Source organism: Equus quagga, chromosome 2 (assembly GCF_021613505.1).
Source record: "Equus quagga isolate Etosha38 chromosome 2, UCLA_HA_Equagga_1.0, whole genome shotgun sequence".
In the NCBI taxonomy this organism is placed as follows: Eukaryota; Metazoa; Chordata; class Mammalia; order Perissodactyla; family Equidae; genus Equus; species Equus quagga.
In genome coordinates, this window is record NC_060268.1 from 49,172,386 (window position 1) to 49,185,555 (window position 13,170).

The window sequence follows — 13,170 nt, forward strand, 5'->3', positions numbered from 1 at the left end:
AATTTGAAGTAAAGCTCAGACATTATATCATTTCACTCTTAAATATTTCAGTATATATCTTTAAAATACTTAAACTTTTTTAAACACAACTTTCCATGCAATTGCTTCGTAAATTATCAATGATTCTTTAATATTATTGAATATCTATTTGAATGTTTAAATTTTCAGTTATCTCACAAATATTTTCTTTCTCCTCTTGCTCATTTCTTCTTCCCTCCGCCTCCTCTTTCCCCTTCTCCTTTTTCTTCTTCTTCTCCCTTTTAATCAGAATCCAAATAATATCTAAATATTGAATTTGTCATGTCTTTTAAGTGCAGGTTCTCCCTCTATCTCGTCTTCCTTTTGTTCTCCTGAAATCTATTTGTTGAAGAAACTGTTGAAGAGTTACCTGTTTTATAGAGTTTCCACATTCTAGATTTTGTTGATTGGATCCCTGTAGCATAGTTAACACATTCTATGATTTATATTTCCTATAAATCAGTAGTTGAATCCACTGGCTTGATTAGACTCAGGTTCAATCTTCTTTGGTAGGACTATTTCATAGATGATTGTGTATATTTTTCCATAAGAAGGCACACGCTGTCTGATTCTCTCTCTTTTTGTGATGTTAACAACTGTTGATGCTCAATGCCACCAATTTTTCTGTGCCAACAAGCCCCCATTCATTTTGGTTATCTGAAGCTCCTTTTATAGTATATTCCTCAGCAAGAGATCACAAGAATAATATTCCTCGAGTTTTGTATGTTTAAAGGAATTTATAGTGTTTTATCCTTGAAAGTCAGTTTGTCTGAATATCAAATTTATGGCTCATATTTTCTTTCCTTAAGTATTTTAACTCTTTTATTCCATTGTTTTCTGGCGTAAAATGTTGTCAGAAAGTCTGAAAACAATCTCATTTCTTTTTCTTATAAGTAACGTGGTCCTTTTGTCTTGATGTCCACATTATTTGCTAGAATATATGCTGCTATTGATCTTTATGGATTAATTTTACATGCATGCAGTATGCCCTCTCAAAACTATATATGTCAAATTTTTTTTTTTGTTTTAAATTTCAGGAAACTTTCTTGAATTAAAGGTTTTACTATCCTTTTTCTTCTTCAAGTGCTCCTATAAAATGTATGTTAGATTTTCTTTGCCTAACTTTTATAGTTATCATTTTATCTTGAATTCTTTTTACTATTTTACATATTTTTACTTAAAAATTTTTACTCCTCTTATTTATATTTCTCTTAAGGTAACATCAGTTGTTTTTATAAACTGTGTTCTTTCATTTCCAAAATAATTTTGCTTTTATTTCTAATTCTGTTCTGAGTTCTATAACCCTATTTATAGTTTTTCTAATTCTAATTTATTTTTTCATATCTTGGTACCATTTTCTTAAATTTATTTCAGTTTATTTGAAACACTAGATTACCTCTTTTAAAAATCTGTTTTGTAGGCTTGTCTTTATATCATGTTTTTACTTTCTGGAGGGATGTTATTGTGCTTCATGTACACAGCTTTTTCCTTGTAAAAACTTTGTATGGGGTTTAAATGTGTTGCCTCTCTATTCTTCACTTTCTCATAAAATTAATTTTCCAGAACATAGATTTTTGCAATCGTCCTGAGTTGCGTGTGCAGCTGCTGTTCTCAAATGACCCACTGTGCTTTGAAGGAAGTATCTTTGTTTATTTTTGGGTTCTCCTCTTCTCAAGTCTTTTACATTCCTTGTTGCTTCCTTCTATTTCCTCTGACACAAGGAGAGTCTGACAGCTGTGCATGTTTTGGGATGAGGATATCTTGTCAACTATTTTTATCGGTTGTCTGTGGGTTTTCGGTTTTGCTATCCTAGTTACTCTGTGTAGTGTTAAGTGGTGTTCCCCTGAGCTAGTCTTAAAAGACAGTGCATCATGCAGATTAACGTGAAGGCAAGAGGGAAAGGAGAAGCCTAAACTACATTAAGTTCTTTTCCTTTAATGAATTATTTTGCCTTTCCTGAATGTAAATAATTGTATTTGGCCAAACCAGTTTGTTGATTTGGTTTGGCGATTTCAAGTAGAGAGAAATAATATGGGACAGTATCAATTGTGATGGGTTGTTTAAAGAAAGTCTATCTGTAGATCATATAAAGTCTTCTTTCTCAAATAGCTAGCTTCATTTTTTTCCTGTGACCTCTATATCTCAAAATATTTTGCATATTTAGCTTGGAGAAACTACTGAGAACCAATAACCATACCTGGATTTTGATTTGTACATGCACCCTGTGCGCAATGAGGAATGTCTCTGATGGTAAATGGGATTATTCTCATGGCTTTGGAGACTTGAGTCTGGATATGTAGAGGAAAAATATGCTTGTACTGTGGGCCAGAGGGGAATGTGGCCCAACTCATCACATATCAGAGGATAATTTAGACAAGAGATAAGAGAATGTATTATGCTGTATTATAGAAGCTTATTTCTCTAGGCAATCTCAGTGAATTCTGATTGTTTCTGTGAGAACTGGTTCCTAAATGAATTTTAAAATTCAGCTCACAGTTGCTTCTAGTGAACTGAATAGACTCCTTACTACTGGAAGACTTCTATTAATCTAAGATACCAGTAAGAAGAGTGGAAACACCGAAGATATTAAGCACTTATCAGGATGATGGAGAACCGAGGGAAGATGGTGGGGGAAGCAGAGACACCCAAGACATTAGGTGACAAAAGAAAGACAGTGTCAGTATAATAACTGAAACTCTGTGGGAGGAGCTTTTGAAATCAAAGCCTGTCAACTAACAGTAGCCTTTGGAAGCCGCTGATACCAAGGAGAAGAAGCACCAGAAAAGATGTTGGGCTAAGGAAAGATCCTACATCCTAGGATCCCATAAGGTTCCATATTTGGGTCTCTCCATGAGTATAGAGGAGTCAATCCTCCTTTTATATGTAATTTGAGATTAAGAGAGGATCCAAATTCCTTATATCTTTGAGCTTTATAGCAAGAATCAAAAACCGGTGGCCAGTAAACTGCAAAGAACCTACAGGTTTTTCTCTTTCTTTTTGGCATGAAAATTGTCTTAAAAATTGCAAGTATTTACACAAAGTTCCAGATTTATGACCTATTTTGAAAAACAAGCAGATTTCATTATCTAGTGCTCCTCTCATTGGGCAGCTGTCTCTTTTACATAGGGCTTGTACTCTCCAGTGTCCTACAGTCCCTATCTCTGAATTTTATCACACTCAACTGACTTAAACCATTGACATGACCTGCTGAACAATTAGAAGTATTTGTGTTTGAAAAGAATGAGAAATATGAGGCAACTTAGGGTGGCCCCTGGTCATGCTCTTAAAGACTTCAGGATGGAGGCAATTCCAGCAGTCTATCCTCTACCTTGAGCAGGAAATTGATAAACGATTTTCGGAATGTTAATACATAGTTTAACAGAATACTCTCTTTAGATAGCAGTATTTTTTTTTTTTAAAGATTTTATTTTTTCCTTTTTCTCCCCAAAGCCCCCCGGTACATAGTTGTGTATTCTTCGTTGTGGGTTCTTCTAGTTGCAGCATGTGGGACGCTGCCTCAGCATGGTCTGATGAGCAGTGCCATGTCCGCGCCCAGGATTCGAACTAACGAAACACTGGGCCGCCTGCAGCGGAGCGCGCGAACTTAACCACTCGGCCACGGGGCCAGCCCCCGAGATAGATAGCAGTATTTTTTAAAATTGTGGTAAACAACCATAAAATTTACCATTTAACCATTTTTAAGCTTATAGTTCAGTAGTGTTAAATATATTCACATTGTTGTGTGACAGATCTCTAGGAATTTTTCATCTTGCAAAGCTGAAACTCTATACCCATCAAACAATGAACTGCATGTTCCCCCTTCCCCCAGCCCTTGGCAACCACCATTCTATTTTCTGTTTCCGTGAGTTTGACTACTTTAAATACCTCATTTTTTGTTTCTTTGTGCTGGCTTATTTCACTTGGCATAATACCCTCCAAGTTCATCCATGTTGGATTTCCTTCCTTTTTAAGGTTGAATGATATTCCATTGCACGTATATATTACATTTTCTTTATCTGTTCATCCATTGATGGACATCTGGGTTGTTTCCACCTCTTGGCTATTATAAATGATGCTGCAATGAACATAGGTGCACAAATGTTCTCTTCAAGATCTTACTTTCAATTCTTTTGGGTATACATCCAGAAGTGGGAATGCTGGATTATATGGTAATTCTATTTTGTTTTTTGAGGAAACTCCATACTGTTTTCCATAGTGGCTGCATCATTTTACATTTCCAGCAACAATGCACAGACTTAAAATTTCTCTATATCCTCATCAACACTTGTTTTCTGTGTGTTTCTCTTTTGATACTGGCCATCCTAATGGATGTGAGGTGATATCTCATTGTAGTTTTGCTTTGCGTTTTTCTAATGATTAGTGATATGAGTATGTTTTCACATGTTTGTCATTTGTATATGTTTCATGTTTTTGCCATTTTCATATGTTGGTCATTTGTATATCTTCTTTGGAGAAATGTATATTCAAGATCTTTGCCAATTTTTAAATTGGGTTGTTTGTTTTTTTTGTTGCTGAGTTGTAGGAGTTCTTTATATATTCTGAATATTAACCTTTTATCAGATGAAGACATACAGACCAATGGAATAGAATAGAGAGCCTAGAAATAGACTCTCACATGTATGGTCAAATGATCTTTGACAAGATTGCCAAGACCATACAATGGAGAAACAACAGTCTCTTCAACAAATAGTGCTGGGAAAACTAAATATCCACATGCAAAACAATAAAGCTAGACCTTAACCTTTACACCATATACAAAAATTAACTCAAAATGTATTAAAACCTAAATGTGAGACCTAAAACTGCAAAACTCCTAGAAGAAAACAGGGGAAAAGCTTCACATTGGATTTGACAGTGATTTCTGGGAAATGACACTAAAAGCACAGGCAACAAAAGCAAAAAATAGACCAACGAGACTATATCAAACTTAAAAACTTCTGCGCATCAAATGAAATAATCAACAGAGTGAAAAGGCAACATACAGAAAGGGAGAAAATATTTGCAAGGAGAAGTATTTTTAATTGAATATAGGATGATTTGTTAATCTAGAAAGAGTCTTCATTAGCTGTTGGAATTTCAGATATCATAAGAGGGCAATGTTTTTAAGCAGAAGATCTTTCTGTAATTAAAAAAATATTTTCTTTTAAGGTGTATATTTGGAAACTGGTTAAAAATTCATCTACATGTGGAAGACTTTATTATTTCCCTTTCACTTCTTATATGATGCTATCAGATACTGCTCCCTTCTACCATTTCCAGAGGTATACATCATCTCCTACAGTATTCATAAAAAAACAATGATGATGATGATAACAATAATGGCTGATACTCTATCAAGCTATTTATATTTTTCACGCATTTATTCTGAACAAAAAGCACATAAATAGGTAGTTACTCTTTATTTCCCCTCATTTTATAGATGTCCCATAAATCAAAATCACCAACTGTACTTAAGTGCTATGATGGCAGAATTATTCCAAAAAGGCTATGCCTATGTTCATTGCCTTAACTTCTACTTTCTCCCATGTGACATACTTTATTAATTTAAGACATAGCACTAGTTACTTATAGAGCCTTTTCTCAACAGAATAGCCAAGGGAACCAAAGAGTTGCTGAAAGAGAAATGAAAAAAGGCAAAGACCTGGGAAGTGAAGGGCTCTGAAGACAAACTTCACTTGGTTTACAGTTAAACTAGAGTCAACCCTTCTGATGGTTGTAAGAGGGCCTTTCTCTTTGGCTGCAAGTCAGGATGCAGGGTTTTGTTTTTGTTTTTTCCCTTCCATGATCTGCAGAGTGTGTGGATGTGCTCTCTGGAGACAAGAGCCAAGAAACTGGGCAGAAGATGAAACACCTTGAAGAGGAAGGATGTAACATCCAACCACATTAAATAAAATGCTCTAAGTGGATCTATTTTTGATACAAGTATTTTAGACCATTTCAAAGAAATATGTTTTTGACTTGCTTCATGGTTTGTATATGTCTTAGACAGTTATTGTTTAAGTTAGCAGGAAAGAACTTTTAGTATGAGACATGAACTATTGTTTATAACCAGAAACTAGGCAATTAAAATTTCTTTAGTACCAGATATGGTTTTTAAAAACCTGTTAAACAAAGAATGTATCTTCACAAATTTTGAATCCATGTCATTTCTGGTCATAATACTTCTCACCCAGTCATCATGGAGCTTCTGTTGAGGTCATTTTCACTGCTCTTGGAGTCATCAGCACAGATTGAATAACTCCTGAAATACTGGCAAGTAATATGATCTAAAATTACACTCCTTAATCTTCTCAAGAGTGGAAAAGAGATCATTGCTGTTGTTGGAAGAAAGCCAAACCCAAGAATCATTTATTTATCACTGTGTACATACACATACTATCCGAGACATTTATTCCTTCTAATATTGAACAAGATAGCTCAAATTACCTATGAACTTTATTGTCAAGCATGTAAAAATGTCTAGTGGACATAAAACGTTTAGCAGGTGAATATAAACCATTAAAACAATTCAGTTTTTATTTTTCTCAAAGTTGAAATTTACCCTTGGAAATGCATGAAGAATAGAAAAGGAAAAGAAGTACGCATATTGAATAGATGGTACATATAAACACAGGAAACTGAGGCTCAGGGAGGTTACAAATCTGAGATGAGTCCATTGAGGGGGAGAAAGCAGCAGAGCTATGAATCAAAAATAGGCCCTTTGGTATTCTAAAACTTTGATTTTTAGGAAAAATTTCTTCTTAGAGTTTTAAAAAAATTTACTCCTCTGAAAATTTCACCTGATGAATGGAGGGCAGGTTAGTAATAGTAGAAAATAATGAAAATTATATCTGGTAAGAAGTTTGATATTAATTACTATTAATATTTATTAATATTAGCTAAGTTAATAATAACTAATATCTATTGAGTACCTACTACATGTCAGGTATATACTAAATTGCTTTACATGGACTGTCTCATTTGATTCATCAGCAAGAGTATGAAGAGGAATTATTTTTATACCATTTTACAGATGAAGTAAGTAAGGCTAAGAAAGGCTAAGAAACTTGACTACGATCAAAAAGATAGCGGATAGTAGGGCCAAGATCAGAACACAGGCATCCTGATTCTAGAGTTCAAGCTTTTCAATGCTGAGCTGTACTACTAAATTATAGTTCCCTTGAATCACCAAAAGTCAATGGAAATCTTTTAATTCATATTGTCCAAATGCTGTGCCTTTTCAGCAAAAAGAATCTCTTTAAAAATACCTTAATCTGATGATTTGCTTGAGTACAGTACTGACACTAATTTTACAGAAAGAAAAACAAAGAACAACAGCATGAAAATGAGAGGCTGTCACACCAAACAGCATTCAACATCTGATGATCATTAACCAAAGTCTACCCATCATTACCCAAGCAGAAATATCCTAAAAATGTCTGCTTGAATAATTTTACTCTCTTTACTTATTAAAATTTTTAAAAACTTACAAATTTTGCCATTGATTATGTTAGTTTAAATAAATACCTGTCAGCATAGTGGTGGAACCAGTTTTGAAGGAGAAGCGAAATGCCTGCTTCCTAATCTAGTCTCCACCACTTGCTAGTTCTGTATTATCAGGTAAATTATGCAGCTTTTCTGAGTCTTTCTTTTTTCATCTTAGTATGAAGACAACAACAAGACTACTATAGTAGCTTGCAGTCTTTTTAAAGATAAATATCAAATGAGAAAATATATGTAAAACACTTTGTAAGGGTATTAAATGAACTTTAGACAATATTATTGTGTTACTGACTCACCACTGTTGGAATGGGTAGTTAGAAGGTTTGTTCTGGCATACATTTATGAGACAGCTGGTGAGAACCAAGGGTGCCATTTGGACCAAGAAATAGAACAAAACTAATTGGCTACACAGGGACTCAACCCATGTCCTTAACCTCATGAACTCTGTGCTCTACTAACTAAGCACACTGTTACTCACTCAACCTACCTTCATGAGTCTGGCCTTCAGCTGGGCATTGGTGATATAAAGGTGAATGAACCATGGTCTTTGTCCTCAAAGAGATCACAGTCTAGCAGGGAAAGGCAGGCAGATGAGTAAATTAATAGTTAACATACTTTATAATAAACTAACACTACAGTAGAGGTTTCTAAAAGTGCTAAGAGGGCACAGAGAAGAGAACTACCCACACTCACTAGGAAAGTATGGTATTCTCATCTTGTTACTGAATGTGTTGAATCTAACATTTTTAGGTCTTAAAACACTTAGGTACACTTAAATCCACATATTAAATAATAGTCAATCTAATTCCTCATTTGGAAATTCCAGAGGTACATTTCCTTTTTTCTTTTTTTTTTTCTCCACTTAAACAATGAACATTTATTATCAGCTTCTGTGGGTCAGAAATTTGGGAATAGCTCAGCTGGGTGTTTCTGCTGTAGGGTTTCTCAGGTGGTTTCATTCAGCATGTCAGCAGGGGCTGCAGTCATCTCAAAGCTTGAATGTGGCTAGAAGGTCAGCTTCCAAAATGGCTCATGCACATGGGTGTTGGCAGGAAGTCTCAATTCCTATACAGCTGTTGGCAGGAGACCTTCATTTCTTGCCCTGTGGACTTCCACCCAGGCTGCTTGAGTGTCCTCATGACATGGCAGCTAACTTTCCTAGAAAGGGTGAACCAAGAGAGTGTGGGCAAAGACTTGTAAGTTACACCCTGTTACTTCCACTTGAAGGTACAAATTTAAGTAACCCATAATTTAATGAAAAGCCTGAATTTAAGAGCAAAAATTAGTATGTGCCTTACTATCACAAAATCGACATTTTGCAAATCTTTCCAAATTGCATTGGATGGTTTATTCCCAAATATTTGTTCCCTTATACATTATTTATTCATACAGAGCTAGAAACATTAACTTGCTATTTTAGATGTAGTCATGTTTTTATCCTCAATTATCTTGAGAATTAGTCTATTTCATTAATTCTTTTCAATGGAGACAGAGAGCCAGTGCTGGTCACAGTTTTGTTTTTTTCTTTAAATAGTGAGGTCCAGTGATTGGTTACCAGTTCCCTGAAACAAAGAGTGAAGTCTTCTAGAAAGCTAAAGATACAATTCAATGCACACAAACTTGATTTATGCTTTTTCAAGAATTCCTCTATTGCTTAAAGCCAAGAGCACAAGCAGTAACAGAATTGTACAAGAACGACCCTTTTACTTGATCCTTTTGGTTTAGTCAAACTTTACTACCAATAAAAAATGACCAATGACCCAGACACCTTGCTCTTCTCCCATCTGAACCATAAATGAAATAAATGATCTGGCCAAGTTTATGTCTTGGGATATGGGAGATAAATGGTACCATAGAGGTTTTATTCCTCCTGAAATTACTGCTGGAAGATTTAGAGAAGAAATGATCTTATTGTCTTAATCAATCTGTGAGTAAATTTTGGGGCATGTACCTGTGAGTTGCGACTATATAAGTAGAAATTATTCATTTCCTATCCTGTGTTGTTTAATGTTACTAATCCAAGAATTTGGAAAGCTTTTTGAAGAAATAGAGTGTGTTTTATTGATAGGAATGTGTAGGGCTCTAACCAATTGCTGTATTCATATCATTGTGATTAAACGTTATTCAAGTCAGGTACTCAGCAGGTGAAAACTATCCATCAACAGCCCAGGAAGCTGTTAGGGATTTTGCTGTCCCTGCAGGCCAATAAAGTCATAAAGCTCTGTCACTCCCTCCAGTGGTGACATATTTTATTAGTAGTCAATGTCCCTTAGATGCATCGTTCCTGACACTTTTAGGGATGTAAACAATTTCCATTTTGAAATATATAACGAGAATCCTGATGATTAGAGCTAAGCAGTACATTTATCAGAACCCACACACTGGGTTTGGACCATTCATGGAACATTATGTCCTCTTAAAAGCAAAGACTGATGATCACCACTCCTGTTGTTATTTTCTCTATGAGAGTATTTGAATTAGAGCAATATTTTCACACCTCTTTTCATTATACTACATACTCTGGAGACCAGTCAGCGTTAGGATCATCTTACTTGTATTTCCTTCTATAGGTTTAAACATTTACATTACATCCCAGTTTACTGAGGACTTAGAGACATTGCACTAGGCTGGGTGCTGGGCGCTCTCAGCTGAATGTGGCTTCAGCACTTTGTTCTGGGTATTGCACGCCAAAAGAGAAGAAAAAAGGCTCTGTGAACAGGTGTTCTTTCCTCTGCATATTGAGGAGCATTCTTCAAAACAGTGTATCGGCTAGCCTGAAGTTTTCTGTATAAAAAAGTCAAGTTTAGCTCTATCATCTACTTTTAGGTCTGAACAGTTTTCCTTTGCTACATTTGTGTGCTTACAGCCGGGGGCAGTAGAGCTTCGTCCTGCCTGCCACTCCGGTGGCTGCAGTGGGGATCGCACTGCCCCAGTGTCTGTCTCCTCATGCAGCTCATTAGACCTTGAGCAGCTGCTCAAGTCCATTAACAGTCACTTAAACAGCAGGTTGAGGAAGCTGAGCTGTTATGAGCTAAAGGTGGGGCTGTGAGCTGGGAATGGGGAGGGCTGAGCTACCAGCACCTGGCACATATGTTGTGCAAAATTTGGGGGCTATTCTTTTTAACCATAGAGGTATTATTTATTGGTTGTCACGTACAGTAGGTGGAATGTTTTTTGCCACAAGTTTTTCCAAAAATGCTGTATCAGGGTTAACTGTTCCTTGGGTGGCGACTATTACATATTAAGTATTTAGGTAAAGTAGAGTCAATTCTAAAGTTAGTCAAGGTATTTTCATCCTTAAATGTACTGAAAAAAGGCCATACAAATCTATGTATATGCTTCATGTTACTGTTTGATCTCAGCTGATAGTTGACTGTTCTTCAGTCCTGGAAACATCCTCCTATTTTCTAAAAAAGCAAAGAAAAGTAAATAGAAGTAAGCCAGCAGACCAGATGCAGCTTAAAACCTACAAATTATTCCAGGACATGAGCTTCTCTAAGGTTCTATTTTAAGATCCAGTACTTTTTTGGTCTGTTTCAACAGGAGGTTTAGAGGATTGAAAACGCTTTATTGATGGAAAGTGGGAGCCCTTATTCCCCCCACCTCCTCTACTCAGCAAGACTAAAAAAGAAAGCAACCCCATTCAGTTCCTAGCCGGATCTTTAAACGGTTAACATCAAATGGCAAGATATTATTTCTAAGTGAGATGCCAAACCTTTGTATCACTATTAAGTTTTCCACCATTTCCCACTTTGATTTGTGTATGTGTCTTTAACTCAAATTTTTTGAGGAATCACCTTCAAATGGGCTTCCACACATTACAAAGAAGAAGGGAAACCACCCGGGATGAGATACTAACATCTCCTTTCTAATGGGGAATTATGCTGTGTGCAGTGTACTTTTCATGATTCCAAACACAGCTAACTACATCTAAACCAGTAATTATCAAATTATCCATGCTTTCAAAGAGGCTGCAAACGCGGCTAGCAAAATCGGCTGTACGACTGTCTCCTAGGTCATCACTCAGCGATAAAGGGAAATTTAGGCTGAGGAAGCTCTGGCAATCAGGCGTTTCCCCCGGCAATGAAGCTGCGCCCCACAGTTAGTTGTCAGTGCGGTGGTGACGGCCACACCTGGCAGCGGCCACAGTGCATCGCCTGTGAGCAAGGGCTGTGGCTCAGCCTCAGGAGCAGCTCTGTGCGCAGCGGCGGCGGCAGCAGAGGGAGCCGAGGCGCTCTGGGCAGAGGCGGCCGGGGGATCGCATCGTCGGTGCTGCATTCCCAAAACCGGCGGTCGTGGCCGGCCCTGTGTGAAGTTCCCGGCACGCAACAGCTCCTCACCCTCAATTGTTGATGAGCCTTGGCGCTCGACAACGCACGGGAGACAACCTGTTTTGCTTTCTTAGAGATAGGGATGAGAAATGAGCTGCCGAAGGAATTTGGCAACAAGGAGGGTGAAAGGCAGTTTCTTGCCAGCAGCTAAGTTGTAAAATTGCTTTGGAGGCTGCTGCCCCAGGAGCACGATAGAATTGATAAGAACAGACACCGTTGCAGACCAAAGGCATGCCTGATTGCACTTGAGTCGGATCGCTGGGACGCAGCCTCCTCTCCTGCTCTAACTATTTGTGGCTGAATAAAGGAAAGGAGACTAGAAACACAATTGCAAGTGATATTCCTGAAAGGAAAACACAGACACTCCACAAGGTGGGGAGGAACAGCCCAGCTGGTGTGTACATTTTTTTTTAAAGGAGAATCCCTCAGGTATGTTCTCTTTTCCTGGTATGTACTGCCTCATTTGCATGTGATTTTTGTCTGCCTTTTCTTGTTGATTCTTTTCGTTTGCACTTTGAATCACAACCATGGGATTCTCCTAGTGTAGTACATGCGTTTGTAAATGCTCAGCCTTCCTGTCTTTATAATATGGATGGTTCTATTGAGGATCACTTCTCAGTCATTGTTTTATTTTAAATGCAGAATGATAAATGATTGCTTAGTTTCCGCTCAACTTTCAGGGGAATATCTGTTTAGGGACAAACAAGGCTAGGATATTTCCTAATCCCTTGGAATTTGGGGGAAGAATAGAGCCAAACAAAAGAAAAAAGTTGAGGGCTTCTAGAAAGGGGTTAAAAGCCAAGATGTCATAGACTAGCATTGTGTCACCCAAGTGTTTTTCCAGCTCAGCTTCGGGTCTGGAGCAGTTTGAGCTTTACCAATGGTTCTGCATTTCTAGCTCTTGATCAGACCTTCAAGATGAAGATCCTACAGATTTGCTTTAAAGAGATGAATTGCTTAAATTGTGTACTTGATTCTGTTTTACGATTGTTCCATGGTGCTGAAGGAGGCAGGCTAAAAAAACATCCCTTTGCTCCAACAGCTTGAGTAAACCCTAACTTCTGCAATTACATCATCGATACACTTGTATAATAAAGAGAAAGACACATACGGCAACAATAGTAACATTGGCCGCCTCTAGTACCTAGGCTGAGATGACAAATCTTAAAGTCAATTTTCCTCATTAGGTTTTTAAAGAGAAAAAGGAAAGAGGTGGGTGGGTAACACACAAAAATGAGTTTTTGGAAATACTCTAACTTTCTTTAAAAAGCTAAGAATATAAATTTATCTCATTTTTGGACTAATAATAAATGTAGTG